The sequence below is a fragment of the Rattus norvegicus genome, chromosome 4 (genome assembly GCF_021556685.1).
Source record: "Rattus norvegicus strain SHRSP/BbbUtx chromosome 4, alternate assembly SHRSP_T2T, whole genome shotgun sequence".
Lineage (NCBI taxonomy): Eukaryota > Metazoa > Chordata > Mammalia > Rodentia > Muridae > Rattus > Rattus norvegicus.
In genome coordinates this window covers 132914142-132932081 of record NC_141537.1, presented here as the reverse complement: position 1 = coordinate 132932081, position 17940 = coordinate 132914142, and the positions used below count along the sequence as shown (strand labels likewise).

The window sequence follows — 17940 nt, the reverse complement described above, 5'->3', positions numbered from 1 at the left end:
AAGAAAAGATCGGGGCCTATGTAAACACCTCACTGACAGCTCCCAATGAGTTATTTTAGCCGAGTATTAGCACCTGCCTGACAGGCAGGCCAGCGTTCCACGCTTAATAACAAGTCAGATGCTTCTGTGGCAGGGGAACTCAGCCACAACAGCAGTACATTTTAGGAAGGAAGCCTTCTGCTATCTCCTGTCTCCAGTTGAATATGGCTGTTCGATGACTCTTCCTCCCAGTTTTTAAGCTGACCTGCTACACCTCCCTCCTGTGGCTCACTTTTATTATGGTACCCGTCCGGTTCTACTGGTGACTGAAGACAGGACCTTGATAATCAGTGTAGGACAGAGTAAGGAAGTGGGCAAGCGGGTGCCATGGTCCATAGATCGTTTCCCTGATAGCAGAGGAGGTGAACAGAGAGGAAAGGCAATCAAACCAGACAGGGAGCTTATCCCGGGAATGCTGGGTGGTGTGATCTTTAAAAATATATGTGACCAAAACCCTCTAAGGTCAGCAAGGTCTGAATATTCTCATATTCTCTCTCTCTCTCTCTCTCTCTCTCTCTCTCTCTCTCTCTCTCTCTCTCTCACTCTCATCCTGCCTATGTAAATGTCACCACAAAAATATCTCAAGAACAGGTTTCCTGAAGCCTTGTTGGTGTGTACTCGTCTGCGTGCAGGAGCGGTGTTTGGCTAGGGTTTGGTCTACAGGGCACACCGTGTGTGCTGTGTCCCTGCTTGCTATCCTGGAGTGATTTAGGTGTGTTGAACATTAATAGATTTCTTTAAGTGCTCTGTGCAACTTTGAAAATTACCTGCAAGCTCCAACTGATCTCCCAGCTTTGAAAGTGAAGAATTACTTGAGGAATTCTTGTGGTTTCCTTGTCATTGAGTGAGAGCCCAGGCAGCTACTGTGGAGACGAACCTCCCCGAGGTTGCCTACAAAGGGCAGTGTTCCAGTGTGTTCTCTCCTCGAGTGTGCTTCAGCGCTCAGCACTTCCTGTTTATTCAAACATCTCTTTTACCACTCGGCAAACCCCCGCTTCACAGAAACAGCCAGAGCTCATCCACGGCAAGACGGAACTGCAAAGGCAGACGTAGAGACTCACTCAGTCAAACTCTTCATTTTCCTTGTAAGTGCCGGGAGGTGGGGGGGGGAGGCATTTTCAATGGACTAAATAAACTTTTAAGCTAGGATCTTTGCTTGGGCAGACGCGCTGTAAAGGAGAAAATGAGATGCTTCAAGTTGTTTACTGTGTTTCCTTCCCTCCCTCCTCTCTCCGGCTAAGCTTTTTTTCTTCTTCTTCCTTTTTTTTTTTTTTCCTTCTTCTTCACCATAGAGATCTGAGAGGACGGAATCCTGCTAACTCCTTGATAATTCTCTCTTGATTTCACATGTGGCTTTGGCTCTGATCAGGAGGAATCAGCCAGTGTTGCCAGACACTTCCACAGGCTGAATGTAGACCGTAACTTTCTCTCTGCGTGCCTGTATGTACCGCCTGCTTCTTTTCTTCCTGTTCTGTTATCTCAAGTTCTGAGAGAGTGTGGGGACGGTGCCTGTGACACTCTGCAGAGTTTGTCCTCCGGGGTTGACATCACGACACCGTCATCATGGGCGAATCGGTCTTGATAATATTTGTACCAATTTCATGCCAATAAAAGTCAGGCTGCCGAAACACGCACGGTCATTATCTCATTCATATTACTATTGTTTAATTCGAGGAGGCTGCGAGGTAGAGAGAAAGCCTGCTTTGCTCCCAGCAATGGTTGTTAACTTTGATATCGGACCCTCTTCTGACCGTTTCCACTGTGGGTAATTGGGGTGGCAGCAAGCTCTGGCACCGGGGCTGGCAGAACCACCTTACTCTTGGGCTCTTCAGGAGAATTGACTTTCAAACACATGGTATGAGCTTTTAAAAAATGGTTCCACCTTTTCCTGCCCTGGCCCACCTTCTGGTCTCTCTTCCCTCCCGCTCCACCTCCTCTACCCCTGTTCTTCAGCGTCACCGTAATTGGCAAGCCAGGTGCTATTTTTTTTTAAGCTATGTACTGATGAGGGAATAGACAGGAAGTAGAAAATTGGCTCTTTTGATCTTAAGAGAATTGCTATTATTCTGAACTTGGTTAGTCCTCAGACTAAATATCCATAAACTTCAATGTTTTCAACAGTATCTGTTAGGCTAGAGGAAGAAATAGAATTTCCATACTTGTCCAGACCATCGAATGGGAGGAAGGTCCACACAAATAAACAAGTCTCGGTTTCTGTGTGCGCCGCTGTGGCCGAGATGGCTGTTTTTAATGTCCAGAAGTTGCTCTGCTTTGCAGAGGGGGGCGGGGGGGGGGGGTGTTGCAAAGCTGCTGTTTGCGACTGCCTTAAGGACAATTTGTTTAACAGTAGGAGTAATTGTGGGGAAGATGGAAAGAGTGAGCGGGCTATTTACTCAGATGGTGGAGTAGGTGTGGGGGCTGAGCAGCAGTGTGGGAACAGTGGGCCGCTCTGCTTGCTGTCTCAGCCTGCTTGATGACCATCAAATTTCCCAGCTCGCTGATTTTGTTTTTTCTGGATGGCATATTTGATTATTTATCAGAAGGGAAGGGAGGAGGTGAGGCAAATAAACATGTGACCAACGTCTGTTTTGTTTTCCACTCTGAAAGCCGTGCCCTTTACCAGATACACAGAAAATAATAAATGCATTGTTTTAGGATAAAAGGAAATTATACATGTCCTTTTTTTTTTTTAAAGACAACCGAGTTAACCCTTTAGGCTCAGGAGCCTGCTAGCTCTCTTCTTTCTTTTCTCTCTTTCTTTTCTTTCTTTCTTTCTTTCTTTCTTTCTTTCTTTCTTTTGTCTGTCTGTCTGTTTGTCTGTCTGTCTTTTACATTTCTCCCTGACACTTTGCCAGGCTGTGGACTAAGAATGAGCTTATTGCTGTGGATGGATAGAGTTTCCCAGAATTCTTTGTTCCGTGGTTTGGAAGGTGTAGATGCCTGCTTCAGTGGCATCGTACTGTCACACTATGGTGTACGGTGGCTCACTTTAATAGTAATCCCACGGTGATGATGAACAACTCTTACAGTTGTGTCGAAGGCAAGCATATTTATTTATTTATTTATTTATTTATTTATTTATTTATTTATTTGTCTATCAGATATTTGCATGCTCAGTCTGGTCCTGGGGCTTGAACCTAGGGTCTCATGTACATTCTTCCTCTAGCTGTCATCATCCAGACACCATTTGGGGGTTACACTCTCAACTCTGAGCAGCTCAGCTAAAAGCACATGGACCTTGAGTTGTCTGTGGCTAGTGAAGAGCACAGTTTAATGCCAGTCTTTGACTCCTCCCTAAAGGCTGTCACATGCTGTGAGACAAAGGGTCTACTTGGGCCTTGGGCCTCTGTGTCCCTCAAACATCCCTTTTAGGGCTGGAAATAGTTGAATTTGCCTAGCATACATAAGGCTCAGAGTAGAATCCCAAGCACTGCCAAATGGTGTGTGTGTGTGTGTGTGTGTGTGTGTGTGTGTGTGTGTGTGTAAGAGAGAGAGAGAGAGAGAGAGAGAGGAGATTATGCTATATAATACTAGTCTCTGTAATCATATAATATTTTCCACAGTCCTAAAGATTGTTACATTCTTACAAGTACTCCAGAGTCCAAGGGAAAGTCCCAAGCCTAGATTGAATGTAGGTTTAAAACAAGCCAGCTAATATTCTTTTTTTCATTTTATTCTCTCAGTTTTCAAGTGGGGTTGGCCTGGTCGCCTGTGGCCATTCTCTGGGCTTCTGTAGGAAAGGAGGCAGGGTTTCCCTAAGATCCACCCTCACTCAGACTCATCCTGTAACAGGGCTGTGTAGACATGGTCCTAACCTGGTGACTGGCCCAGGCAGAGGCAGCCCTGTAAATCACAGCTGAAATCTGTGTGTTTGCCTATAGTATTTGGGAATGTGAACTGAAAATATGCGCACAGAGGGATTCCCTCTTCGTTGCCTATATAAGGGAAGAGTGCAGCCAAGTTCAGATACAGCATGGCTTCCACTTGGCTGGCCCTGCCTTGAGCTCGGGAGTGGTGGGGAGCTTTGCTTCTGGGAGGGCAACAGTGGGAAACAGCAGGCCATTTGCCTCCCTGCGTGTCATCTTGGGTACTCCACAAAGGTCCCTGGGTTGGATAATCATACTTTGTAGTTCCACAGAGCCCTTTGTCTGTAGAAATCAAAGTGCCTGACTAATGTGAACTTGTTGATACTCGGAACACCCTTGGGACATCAGTAGGCTGAAGGTGATCCCACTTTTGAGGTGGGAAAACCGTCCTGTTGTTAAAATAGTTTACAGTTCCCGGGTGTGTCTGTGTGACTGCCCAGACTGGACCTGCCCAGGACTGACTGGGAGAGTAGGAGAAACATTTTCCCCCACTCAGACAGGCTACTTCTGACTACAGACCCACCTCATGAGAAAATGTTCTGCCCTGAAAAAAAATTGGCCCACAAAGTATAGCTAGTTTGTGATAGGATGGGAACAGGCAGAAGACGAGGTCTTGATGAATTCTCATCTAGTTATGGTCAGAGACGAAGTGTAATTTTTATTTTTAATATTCAGCACAACCGAAAATCTTAAACTAAGAATGAATGCTATTGGAGACCTAACCAAGAGAAAAATCAAGTTGGTGTGTATGTGGAGAGACACAGGCCTGTTAGCTCTGCAGAGTTAGTTGTAATTTGCTATGGTTTTTTTTTTTTTTTTCATTTCTTTGTGGATAAAAGATATGAACCCCTTTCATTCACCCTACATATTCTGAGTGCCTGAAACCCTCCATGGGCTGTGGTGATCTCCTTTCTGTGGCTCCCAAGCACAGAGGAAAAAAAAAATGCTTGAATCCACTTGCTGGCCTGAGCCTCAGATGAACAGAATTTGCAACATTACAGTCCATTGTTAGGTTCTTTGGTTCTCAGAAATGTTTGTTGGACTCTGGGTACACAAATTAGATCTGAAAATCTCTACATTAAAGAAGTAACTTTCAAAGGACTATCTGCATTCCAGTTTGGCTGAGGAACCTGTCTTTACAGCAGGCCACCCAGTGTCCTGGGCAGGTGGTGGTGACCTGCTTGGTTTTATCTTTTTATTTTATTTTTTATTTTTTATTTTTATATTTTATTTATTTTATTTTTTCCTCTAGCTCAGTCACTTCTTTTTCTGTGTGCATTGTGACACGGGTTCTGTAATTTATTCCCAGTCCTGCTGATAAAGAAGCTAAGGCACAGGAAGGTTGAGTCATTTGTCCAAGTTCACACAGCTAGCAGGTGGTGAAGCCAGGCTCCAGGTGTAGGCACAATGAGTGGTTGTCACTGAACCAGCCTGCAGGCTGCTTCTGTGGAGACATGCTAATGTTTTAAAAAATAGGGTTGCTCGATTTTAGACTGGTGATGATTCTCTCAGGGTCAGTAATTCCCCCAAATTCCCAACGAATCATTATTTCTTCATGCTTGGATACTCAAATTCAACCGTATGCTAAACTGTGGTTACCGGGAGTTCCAGAGTTCACTGTCACTGCCTGAACATAACTATAGCAGATAAGCCCAGTTTAGTTTTTAATGTTCCTTCAGTTTTTATTTTAAGCAGTGTCTCACCGTGTCACCCAAAATCAGGCTCTAAGCCTAACCCTAAACCTCTTATCTTGGACTTTGGTGTACTAAGGATGTTAGATTTTGAGCTGGAGGGAGGGATATCACAGTGGTAGAGAGCTGGTCTAGCCTGTGGGAGGGAGAAAGGGACGGAGGGTGGGAGGGAGGGAGGGAGGGAGGGAGGAAGGAAAAGTTGCTTTTGAGAATACATACTTTGGTGTACTTTCTTTTACATATTTTAAGTGTGTGTGTGTGTGTGTGTGTGTGTGTGTGTGTGTGTTGTACTCTTAGTATGTGTGTGTCCCACAGGCATATTGAGGCTAGAGATTAATGTTAAGCATCATATTCGATCAGTCCATTTTTTGGAGACAGAGTCTCTCACTAAACCTAGAGCTCATCCATTGTCTATAACAACCAAACCAAAGACCTAGGGCATCTTCCTGTGTCTCTTTCCCAACCCCTGCCCCAACCACTAGGGTTACAGACATGTATCACCTGCCTGCTCTTTGTGTTGGTTCTAGAGATCCAAGCTTGAGTCCTCGTGTTTACTTGAAGCGTGCATTACTGACTAGTTCATCTCTTCAGCTCCCTCAATGTACTCTAAATGCGCCTCGATTTCTTTGAGATTCTGCCATGCTTCTCACGTAGTTCCATCTCTAAGAGTGAAAGAAAGCCACGTCCATGCATTACAGGGGTATAGGGCACTGATGAATAACTGATGCCCTTAATCTCCACCAGATTTCCCTGACAGTGCAGTTACCTTTCTCTGCTGGCACTCACTTCTAGGCCATCGTATTCTTCTTCCAAAGGCATCTTTGCTTTTTACTCGTCACATAGCTTCTTGTGTGTGTGCACGGTGCTAACAGTGTCTATTCGTTATGTGATCGGCTTCACCAGGTTCTAGGCCGAGGCCTTTGAGTATCAGATGATCTTTACCGTTTCACGTCTTTCTGTCCTGTCATCTGTTCACTGCAGATAGTGACAGTTTGTGGGACAATGAGGATTGCTTGCAGTGGTGAGCCTTCATTGCTAGTGAAAACATTCAGCCATGGCACAGCTGTGCCGGGAGGGAATGATTTTTGTTGTGTACAGAATAAGATCTGCAAAGTCCCGGGCTGGCCTTGGAGTTGCCTCGAAGCCCTGGGTGACCTTGAACAAGAGCTCCTGGGTACACCACTCCATTGCTGAGATTCCGGTCCCATATCACCATGCCTGGTCTAGGTGGTGCTGAGAATCAAACTTAGGGCTCTGTGCCAGCGAGACGTGAACTCTACAGACCCAGTTGCCTCCCCTGCGCTTTTGAAATCAGCTTTTTTATCTTCAGTGACCAAGGCCCAAAGCAATTTGAAGAATGTAGATATTTAATAATCTCTCCCTCCACCACTCTATACATTCATCTGTGTATGTCTGTGTATGTGCATGTACATTTTTACTATAATATGTGTGAGAGTATACAGTGAATTCAAAATGAGGGCCATGCCAGACATGGTGGCACATAGTTTTCAATCCCAGTACTGGAGAGGCAGAGGCAAGCAGGTTTCTGATTTTGAGGAGGCCCCTCTACTCCCTTCTATATAATGAATTCCAGGGTACTCAAATAAAATAAACATTCATTAATTGATTAAGAAGATGATGCCTAGCCTAGGGTAAAGACTTACTATATAAACTGTGTGCAAGCCATACAAGCATTAGGACCCAAGCTCATGCCTATAAAGTCCAATGCAGTAGCTAGCATTTGTAATTCCAGAGCTGTTATCTGAAGATGGGAGGCAAAGATAAGAGAGTCTGCAAGTTCAAGGGCCAAGTAACCAGGCAATACTCAGTAGAAAAACAACAGACACTCCCTATCTCAAGGTACAAGACATAGTTGACACCCGAGGGTGTCCACTCACCTCCACGTGTATTCTGAGCTATGCGAGGACCCCAAACTCACTCACATGAATGGGGGAGAGAGGGAGAGACAGACAGAAAGACAGCAGATAGAGACAGACAGACACATGCTGAGAAGCCAGAGGGGGATGGGGCGGATACCAGAATTCTTTATTCCCTGAAAGCCAGATCCCATGTGTCCAGCGAGGTAAGGAAGGCATAATATTAGACACGCTTCTAGGTGTAGGAACTGTTACTGGGCTTCAGGGAAATTGTGAATTTAAAACAAAACAGAACAACAACAACAAAAAAACTCTGGTCTTAGACTGAGGAGATAACAGCTGGTAGGTAAAGTGCTTCTGAGAACCTAGTTAATCCCCAGATCTCACATTTAAGAGTAATTTTAAAATGTTCAAAAAGCCAGGCGTGTGGATGTGTGTACTTGTGAACCCAGGCTAAACATGGTGGGAGCAGGGGAATCCCTGGCTTCCTGACCAGCTGGTCTAGCCTATTTGGTGAGTTCTAGACCAGTCAGAGACTCTGTCTCACAGAAAAAGGTAAAACATACATGCACATATACGTACACAGGCATGCACACGCAAACACACGCCATCCGTGATCGCGCTAGCTCTGCCTTAGGAAAGGGCTTTGTTGTTGTCCTTGTTGTTACTGCTGCTGTATTTTGTTTTTGTTTTTCATTGTGAAAAAAATGTAGCTGGGTGTGGTGGTGCACACCCTTCATCCTAGCACTCAGGAAGTTGAGGCAGATGGATCTCCATGAGTCTACAGAATGAGCTTCAGGACATCCAGGCCTCTGAGGAGAGACCCTGTCTGCAACAAACAAATAAGCAAGTAGATGAATACAAAGGTTTAAATGTTTTAGAGGGCATCCATGAGCACTGTATTTAAGTCATTCCCACCACTGTCCTTTCACTCCCTTTTGACTCGATGACCTCTTTCTCTGTATTATTCACACACACACACGCGCACACACACACACACACACACACACACACACACACACGCCACTGTGATCATTCAGTGTTGCTCTTATATACATATGTTTATGGATGAGCACTTGGCATTGGATAACCTTTCAGGGGCTCTTCATACAGAACTACTCTCCCTCTCTCAGCTGCTACCAATTGCCCGTCTCTCTTCCTCTTGGGGTAGAACTTGTAGAATTCCTCCCATCCACATTGGCAAGTCAGGCGGTGCTGTCACTAGGTCTTGTGTAGGCAACCATATTGTTGAGATTTCATGGGTGCAGCATCCCCGTCGTGCCAATAAAGACACTTCTCTTACAGTGCATCCTGGTCCCCAGCTTTTGGATTCTTCCCACCCTGCTCTTCTGAGATGTTCCCCTGAGCCTTCCATGTAGGATTTGCATTGTACATGTGCCAATTGGAGCTAGGGATTGCCAGGCCACTTCTTTACATTTGACCCTTGTGGATCTCTGTAATGTTCCCCATGTCCTACACGAAGCTTCTTTGATGAAGGATGAGAGAGATGATTACCTGGCTTTTGCAGTTACTTTAAAAAAAAAATCTTTTTAACTTAGTCAAACCAAAATATAGACAGCTCTGGGTTCAATCCCATTGGACTGAAGAAGGCCTAGGGACCAAGAGACAGGGGTGACTGAATCCATGTCCCCAGAGTAAATGGGTAGCAAAAGGTGGCTAGAGAGGGAAAAACAGAGGGAGAGAGTGACAGGAATGTCTGAGCTTATGAGTCTCTGTCTCATGAAGTAGGAGAATCCAGGCTGCGGCTTGGATCAGAGCAGTGTTGGCCTCCTGGGTTTGAGGATGCCATCAAACTCCGCCATTTGTAACTGGCTTACAAGCAAGGAAAGGCAAAATGGAGATGGTGTCTGGTGACTTGAGACAGAAAACAGGAAGGGTGGGTAGGCCGGGCAATGTGACCATCACTCTTGAACATTCTGGGAATAAAAAGATTGGTTTAAAAAAAAAAAAACAAAGCAGATCTTTTCTATGGGGAAAGGAAGAGCTATGAAGTTCAAAGTGTAGCACCATAAGGTAGCCCATCCTCTCATCCTGAACACAGAAAAGAACCAAGGTAACTCCTCCATTTTTTGGCTCCCTAAGACCTCACATGCTTGTGCCAGGACTCCTGGTCGCCACAGTCTTTGTGTTAATCAGTGAGCTTGGTGCAGTGTGAATATCTCAGCCTCTGGAAACAAGGTTTGTTTGTTTTTGTTTTTCTGCCCTGCCACTCAGCACATTTGCGACCTTGAACAAGTCACATTCTTTGTTTTTCCACTTTGAATCAAGAATTATAAAACTTTCCCCACCTCCCTGAGGGTGGCAGAGAGCAGTAGATAAAACAGCAGGGAGAGAGGAACAGCAGCATGGCCAGGCTGTGGGCCCAGGGCAGGGACTGTTTGATTTCAGTTAAGCTCCCCGTGTCCTCTTCCTCTTCATTTCCAGAGCCTGTCTTGTTTGTGTCCGTGGTGCCATGAGTCAGACTCACAATCACTCAGCTGCACTCTCAGCCCCTCAAAGCATTATCCACACAGAGTCACTGCTTCTTTATTTGCTGGAGGTTTGGGGGGAGAGGGAGGTTCAAGCCAGGCTTTCTATGTGTAGCCCTGGCTGTCCTGGAACTTGCTCAGTAGACCCAGCTGGCCTTGAACTTGGGGATCCACCCGTCTCTCTCTCCAGAGTGTTGAGATTAAAGGCATGGGCAGCCCCCACCCTCACCCCCACATTGCTGCTGCTTTCAGTACTGCCTTGGGAAGTACAGAAGACAGGAGAGCACCAGGGAGCTCTCCTCTCCCTCAGACACCTCATCCTAGGTCTTGTTTGGGCAGCAATTCTTATCATGGTTGGCTGCGTTTTCTTCATTTGTTTTTATTTTCTTAACCTTTTTTTAAAAGAAAATTATTTATTTATTGTTTTTTATGTGCATTGCTGTTTTGCCTTTATGTATGTCTGTGTGAGGGTGTCAGGTCCCCTGGAACTAGAGTTACAGACATTTGTGAGCTTCCCTGTTGGTATTGGGAATTGTACCTGAGTCCTCTGCAAGAGCAGCCAGTGCTCTTAACTGCTCAGCCATCTCTCCAACCCCCTGTTTGTTTTCTATATACAATAGAGGGCTGATACCCAAAATATAAAGAACTCAAGAAACTAGATATCAAGAAAACAAATGGGGTTGGGGATTTAGCTCAGTGGTAGAGCACTCACCTAGCAAGCGCAAGGCCCTGGGTTCAGTCTTCAGCTCCGGGGAAAAAAAGAAAAAAGAAAACAAATAATACAGTTTAAAGTGGGGTACAGATCTAAACAGAGACGTCTCAATTATTTGCTCCTCCCCCCCCCCCCCCCGCTGCTCCTTAATTCAGATTTTAGGCAAGAAAAAGAAGGCCTATGGGAAGCAAAGCCTGCATAGGTGTTAGCTGCCTCTTAGGTATCCTGGGTGTGAATGATTTATATTACAAAAAGAAAAGGAATTGCCCCCCTTCTCTCCTCTCTTTTTTCTCTATCCCTTTTCTCTCCTTTCTCTTTCTCTTTCTCTTCCTCGTCTCTCCCTGTTCTCCTTTTTCTCTATTTTCTCTCACCTTTCTGTCTTTCCTCACTCCTCTTTCTCTTGATTCCTCATGTCTCTTTTTTTCTCCTTTCTCTCTTTCTCCCCCCCTTCCCCCTACCCCCCTCTATATACAGAAATCTGTGTTTTTGGTCAATCAAGGAAAATCCACTATGCATCCGCGCACACTTTACCCAGACTCTTCATCAAGCTTCCCCAGTAACAAGTCTGAATCCGAGGCCCAAGAAGATGTGAATCTTTATTAGTCATAATGAGTGGCTGGGACACAACCCCATAAAAAGCTCCGGTAGAAAACAGGGGGTTAATATCATGAGTTATAGATCCCTTGATTGATTTATCCTCACATCTGACCCCTGTATTTTCTTTCTTGAGCACCAAGGAAGGCCTGTACCATTTATTCAGTCTGGACTTTCACAAGGTGGAAAGGAGGGTCTGATGCAACATCCAAGCTCATGACTATTTTATATATATACATATATATGTATGTATATGTATATGTATATATAAAGTATATATATTTTACTGTGTGTGTATGAGTAGTGTATGCATGGGGGCATGAGCTATTCCATGGGTGAGGTCAGAGGTTGATGCCAGGTATCTTTCTTCTATGGCTGTCCATGTTCTTCCTTTCTATTAGTATTTTATGTCTTAGCATTTTGTCTGCATATGTCGGTGCATCACATACATGAGTTACAGTTGTGAGTCAACATGTGGGTGCTGGGAGTTGAACTCAGGACCTCTGGAAGAGCAGTCAGTGCTCTTAACTGCTGGACCATCTCTCCAGCCCACCCCATGTTATTTCTCAAAACAGGGTCTCTAACCAAGCCTGGAGCCTGCTAGTTTGCCTGGGCTAACTTGGCTGGTGAATTCCAGGGATCCTCCTGTCTCCAGTCTCTGGATTACAAACTTGAGCTTCTGTACCTGGCTTTTGTGTTAATACTTGGGATCTGGCCTCAGGTCCTCATGCTTGCCTACTGAAACATCCATCCATCCATCTCTCCAATCCCTGAACCAAGCTCACATTTTAGACAGTTCCTAATAAACTTGAATCTTGTATTTTACCCTAGTGATCTTCACATTGCCTGAGGTCAGTAGCCCTCAGGCTGTGATCCTATCCAACTCCCATGAGTTCAGCAAGCTGGGGCTTGGGCAATGCTTAAGTGGAATCTCTCCAAAGACAACTCAGGTGCAGGAGCCTTGGCGCGGGTGACTCAGAGTCTGGCACTGGCTCCAGTAAAGAACAGCCAGCCAGTGCTCCAACAAGGTGGTTATAGGCTCCTGTCTTCATAGGAGTAGGAGGAGGACAGGCTGGCGTTTTCCTTCTTTCTTGCTGTCTCTCTTAAGAGACTTCAAACAAGCTTCCTGAATGTTTATAGTCATTAAACTTATTTCACTCAATTTTGCAAGAAGATCATAGATTTTATTTACTTTTTTTAAGTCTCATGAAAATCCTCATTCTTTGGCGGGAAGTATCCTCTGTGTGCCTTCCAAATAAAAAAGCATTAGTCATAATCGCTGGTGAATACAGACTATGTTGACCCCTGCTGCTCCCTAGGTCTTCATTAGGGGTGTGGCTTGCAGCAGAACCTTCCTCCTGTCTGGACCTCCTGCTCTCTCTCTATGGTGTCTGCAGTTTGGGGTTCCCAGTGTTAATGCCAGCGAATTGGGGCTTGCCCCTGCAGCAGAGTAGGATATGACGCTCTTTCCTCTTCTTTCTTCTGTCTTTCTTCAGAATAAAATAAAATTAAGTGAGACACAAATACCAGTTGCTTTTCTCCATTCTACAATGTAATACAATCCCGTCTAAGGAGTAGCAGACAAAGAATAAAGCTCCTGCCTGTTCTGCTCCTGTGTTTGGAAAATTTGTTAGCGTCTGCAGTGAGGGAAATAATAATAACAATAATAATAATAATAATAATAATAATAATAATAATAATAATGGGAGGTGTGTACTCAGTAATTGTCACTGCAGTACCAACTACTCTGTGTGTAGCTTAATTAATATGAAATCAAGTCAGTACAGATCTGTGTGACCAGTATTGAAAGGAGTAGTGTAGAAGTGCTGGGTGGGGTGTCGTGAGCAAGTGATTTTGGTACCTGGGGAAGCTTCCTCATCTCTCTGCCCACTGACCTGGGAACTATCTTCTATATGTAACGTACTTTTTAAACTTTCCGTGTTGAGACAGAATCTCATTGTGTTACCCTGGCTGCCCGGGAACTCACAGAGATCTCCTTGCTTCTGCTTCCCAGGAGCAAAAAGTCGTACTCGACCCAGTCCTCTCCTGATTCTAACCCAAGAAGTGTTAGGATGTTGCCCAGATGGGGCTGTGCCCTCATTTCTCATCAGGTCTGTCTCCAGAGTCTCTTCGTCTTCTGTGCAAAGACTGTGGGCCATTTTAGGAAACCCACCCAGGATGCCCTGCAATGATTTGCTGTTGAATTGTGTGCTGAAACCTTAGGATACCTTCCCAGCTCTCAGGACTCTGTAGAAGAGGATACTGAGAGAATCGTTGGCCTTTAAAGAACTAGGTCCGTGTGGAGTGTGTCAGTTCATCTGAGGCTGTACTCTGCCCCAGTCCTTCCAGTATATGAGTCCACTGGATTGGCTACAAGTGGCTGTTTGGAATCCTATCCCTGCTCGAGTATTGTAGAGTCTACTCTGAGTCAGGTTTGAGGGGGTCCTGAAAGACTCTCTGGTACATGGCTGTTAACCACCCAGACTTGTGGGGAGAGTCTTTTGTTTTGTTTGGAGCGTTGGTAACAGGATGTCACAGTCTGTTGAGGACTTTCTTGCTCTGTGTGTCTAACACTTACACAGTCGCCTGCATTGTCAGCTTTCCTCACACATCTACTTTTTTCCAGTCACTGGACTGCTGATGGGAGATCAGCTGGCTTTCCCGTTGTTCAGTGATAACCAAAGGCTCCATTTATAATAACCAGCAAAGTTTTTAAAATCCAGTTTGGAGGGACTAGGCAGATGATTCAGGCAGTCCAGTGCTTGCCCTAGGAAGACGAGGGAGCTGAGTTATGTCTCCCAACAGTCACCTAAAAGCTGGGCAAGGTGTGGGTGTCATGCTGGGAGGCCATGCCTCAGGTTCCTAAGTCCATGAGCTTCCAGTGAGAAACCCTGTTTTAAAAATAGGTGGTGTAGGAAGACACCTTAGGTAAATCTGTGGCCTCCACATGCACATGCACACATAAGCAACGCCCCCACACACACAAACCAACACAAGCTGCACATACTCAAACACGCACAAACACACATTCAAACATACATACACATCAAACACACACACAAACATTCACACAATCAGTCCTAAGGAGGACTAATTGTGAATAGAGGACTAAAAATTGAGGTGTGGTATAAGCAAAATGCCTTTCCTTCCACATTCCCCCCCCCCCTTTTTAATTGTACATGATGGCTTGCCTACTTGTATGTGTGTGTGTACCACATGTGTCCCTGGTATCCATAATGGTCAGAAGAAGACATTGAATGCCTCGGAACAGGAGTTACATATGATTGTAAACCTCTGTGTGAGTGCTGGGATTCAAACCCTATTCCATTGGTAGTCCATGTTCTTAATCACTAAGCAATCCTGCCCCTGGGTGTGCAGTCACTGTTTACTAGCCTATGAGATTATCTGAGAATCCGGTTTTATCTTGAGGGGTATTGAGAGTCCAGAGAGGAATTAGAGGAAAGGTGAACCATTCTGACCTACTTTTAAAGCTACAAGAGGAAAAGTCTTAGCTTGGATTACAAACCTGCACAAATTAACCAGGTCTAGTACCAGTCTGAGAGATAGAAAATTACCTGATGGAAAACCCACAGGCCCAGAAGTTTACCTCAACTTTTTGACAGTTTTGGCTTTTAAGGCATGTGGATGTGTTTCTGCCGGTTCTTTTTGAGAAACAGAAGTGATTTTTGAGTTTAAGATCAGCTAATTCACAATGCCCTTGTGAATTCTAAGTTTAAATTATCTTGAAGAAGAGGACAGATGTATAGAAAACTTTCCTCAAGCATAAGACAGAACAACAACAACAACAACAACTTAAACTAAGGGTAAACAGAGAGCAGACCAGGAGTTGCTGACTCCCCTCCCATAAAGTAAGAGGCTGTGTAGGAAGTTACTACTAAAATTTGAATTCAAAGTCATGAGTACAGGTGGCAATACATTTGTCTTTTGACCCATACTCCTTTAAATGAGTAAAATGTCTGCCTGTCTTATGAATTCAGCAGACCAGATGATAGACAAAACACAGGCTACAGTGTGTGGGCCTGTGACCCCAAACTTTCCAGATAGCTTTTTTTAAAAAGGACCTCTATATGTCAGTCTCATCAGAGACCTCTCGATAAGGGTGTTATGCAAATTCTCCTCTAAAAGTTTCTTTTCCTCCTTCCAGCTTGCCATACGTATGTGTGTGTGCTTGCAAGGCCTATGTTTTATGCAAACATGTTAGTATTTCCTTAAGAGCGGTAAACATGTTTTTAAGTAATGGCTACCTTGGTAAACATGCTAAACTAGGATTACCTCGCCGTTCATCTGAGCACCTGCTATGAACCTGAGACACAAATAGCTCAGACTCAAGCGTGGCAAGCATGCTGAAGTAAAACATCATTTGTATGAAGCAGATGGCACTCAGTTACTTAGAAAGTGAAGGCATTGTTGAGCGTGGAGCCATCTTGAATCCAGAGAAGGAAGTCATGCTGCAAATGCCCATGTTCCTGGTTACTATGGAGATAGAGCCTGGCGAAGTTAGCAAGCCATCCCATAGTGGAGTTTGCAGGCTCTGCTTAGACTCTCAGAGATGGCCCTAGACCTTGATACCTCTGATCCCTTTTTGCAGATAGGGCCTCAGAGGAGAGTCAAAGCAAAGGGGCACCTGGGCAGTCTGTCTGGGTGAAGGTTTTGCATGTGTGCACTCCCTTTCTGTAAGTTCACAGGCTCTTTCTAAGGGCTGGCTTTATCAGCTGCTTCTGCTGGGTGACACCCTCCAACTGAGCCTTTATTGTAACCTGATCTCAGTGCTCAAATAAGCACAGAGTCATCCAGTGCTAGGCGATTGTCACATCTTTTATAAAGGAAGTGTTGATTTGACCCAGCCCAGGAAGAGCCACCGGAGTAAAAGGTCTCCAGAGATGGAATTGGGCCTTTCAAGTTATTTACATTAGCGCTTGGCCTGGAACGTGGGCCAGAGGCACTGTGTGCTGTAAAGAAAAGTTCTTTGATTTATTCATGTCTGTGCACATAAATGCCCTCACCTCTTCTCTTCCTCTTCCTGCCTCTCCTGCTTGTTCTTCCTCATCTTCCTGTGCTCTCCATCCCTCTCATATATATGTCTACAACTCACGTCCACACACTTAGTTTATTTTCAGTGTGTCTCGTTTTATCTTCCAACAGAACATGAAAAATCTTTTCTCCAGTTGCCACTGAGACACTGTTAGGAGAGTCAGAGCTGTCCTTTCTCATTCTCTATGGTACTAGAGTAAAGAATATTTCCTGGGCTGACGTACTGGAAACTGAGTCAAAGGAAGTTAATGTACGGTGATATGAATTGGGGGTCATAATGCCTGGGAAGTGTTTGTGAAGTTCCTCTCATCAATACAGGTAGGTCTGTGGGACAGTCTTTCCAAATCTTCCTCCGATCAACCGTGAGCAGACCTGTTATCACAGGTGTCAAACCCAGTGGGATCCAAAATCTTACGCATTGCGGTCGGTCCCTTTTGCGCGTGACAACTTAAAGACTAGCTTGCAGAGACTTAATATGGAATTTCTAAAAACAGCCCTTAGTGGCTGATTTCAAAGCATATCACACATTCAGATCACTCAGGTCTTTTGTTGACACCCATGGTGGTTTCTGGTTTATTTTTTAATGTGGCATTTGCTCCCACCTTTGCTAGCATATCCGTAAGGGAAGGAACTGTCACGGGACATCCCGTAACAGTCGGATACCCAGATGATCTGCTCTCCCTTCCACCATCCTGTCCACCTGAGATATTTAAAGTTACTTTCCTTATTTTTATTCATTATCAGACTAACCCCCAAAAGCCATTTCCTACAGCTCCATCTCCTGCCATTCTGTCTTCAGTAGGCTTAATGACATTGCCTTGTGGACACACCTGTTCCTACAGCCCTTCTGTGTGTCTGTCTTCCCTTCTCTTTCGTAGTGAGGCTGCCTGTAAAATATGGGAGTCTGGGGTTCATCATATGAGCAGAGAAGTTCATATACCTTGTATTGGTCTAAAGGAGACATTTTACAGTGTTGACAGTGTGGCTCAGTGGGTAAAAACCCCCGCTGGCACCACAGGTTAAAGAGTTGATTTGAATCTCTAGAACACACATAAATGTGGAAGGAAAGAACTGACTTTACACAATGTCCTGACCCCCACATCCATCATACATACACATGATGATGATGGTGGTGGTGGTGGTGATGATGGTGGTGGTGGTGGTGGTGGTGGTGGTGATGATGGTGGTGGTGGTGGTGGTGATGATGGTGGTGGTGGTGGTGGTGATGATGGTGGTGGTGGTGGTGGTGGTGATGATGGTGATGGTGGTGGTGGTGGTGGTGGTGGTGATGGTGGTGGTGGTGGTGATGATGGTGATGATGATGATGGATGATGGTGGTGGTGGTGGTGGTGGTGATGATGATGATGGATGATGGTGGTGGTGGTGGTGGTGATGATGGTGATGATGATGGTGGTGGTGGTGGTGATGATGATGGTGGTGGTGGTGGTGATGATGGTGGTGGTGGTGGTGGTGGTGGTGATGATGATGATGATGGTGGTGGTGGTGGTGATGATGATGATGATGATGATGATGATGATGATGATGATGGAGGATGCTGGCTGATGATTTGAAAAGACATCAACTATATATCATCAACCTTTTCCTCCACTTGAAACTGTC

General features: G+C 45.0%; 1 protein-coding gene across 35 annotated transcripts in view; it reads left to right on the top strand.

The window, feature by feature from the left end:
• The window catches only part of Foxp1 (forkhead box P1), a 595264-nt gene that overhangs the window by 424680 nt on the left and 152644 nt on the right, over positions 1 to 17940 (top strand). For 8 of the 35 annotated variants that reach the window (XM_087656799.1, XM_087656791.1, XM_087656795.1 and 5 more), the window contains exon 1: positions 1002 to 1124. The gene's annotated coding sequence lies outside the window, so the exon portion shown is untranslated. 35 annotated transcript variants of the gene reach the window in all.